Source organism: Tupaia chinensis, unplaced genomic scaffold (assembly GCF_000334495.1).
Source record: "Tupaia chinensis unplaced genomic scaffold, TupChi_1.0 Scaffold000238_1, whole genome shotgun sequence".
Classification (NCBI taxonomy): domain Eukaryota; kingdom Metazoa; phylum Chordata; class Mammalia; order Scandentia; family Tupaiidae; genus Tupaia; species Tupaia belangeri.
The window spans coordinates 645,497-646,224 of NW_006159716.1; positions in this window are offsets into that span (position 1 = coordinate 645,497).

The window sequence follows — 728 nt, forward strand, 5'->3', positions numbered from 1 at the left end:
CCCTGTGCATTGGGAAGCAGATTCCACATGGTCAACCGGTCAGAATTCCAGTCCCAGCAGCTTGAGAGACAGCCCCCTCCCCCACCCCAAATCCAGAAGAAGTGGGAAAAAAATAAGGGATTCCAGCACGACCATACCCCATTGGGGGTGCTTTCTCTCCCTGCGTGTCTTTCTCTGGTGAGAGCAAGCGCCCTCTGACAATCAAAAAACAGACTCCTGGGCATCGATTGGGGGAGAATGTGGAGGTGTCCGAATCTCTCACAGAAACACTTGCCAGGCCTCCTCTCCCTTTCTGCGAACCCACCGTGAAGAGAGCCTGGTCAAAAGACCTTCAGAAACAACTGTGACATCTGTTCAGGGTATCACTCTGCCCTCGACCCCTTCCCACCTCCGCACTTTTCCAGCCTCATCTCCGACTTGTATAAATCAGACTGGAAACCAACAGCGGTCTCACAGCTTCTACTGGGACCGGGACTCGGACGGCAGCGAACGTCGACAAAGCTAACACGGGGGGGCCACTTACGGCCCAATCATTTACGGTCCCCCGATAAACTAGTGGAGTTGGCGGGCAGGGTAAAAGCAAACATGACGCCTCGCTCCGAAGCCAGCCGAGTCCGAGCCAAAAAAAACGTGAAGACTCGGCTCCCCTCCTGCTAATCTGGCTCTTCCGCTCCGCCCACCCCGCGGGGAGGCCCAGGGGCACGTGGCCGGGGGCGGGGCGGGGCGGG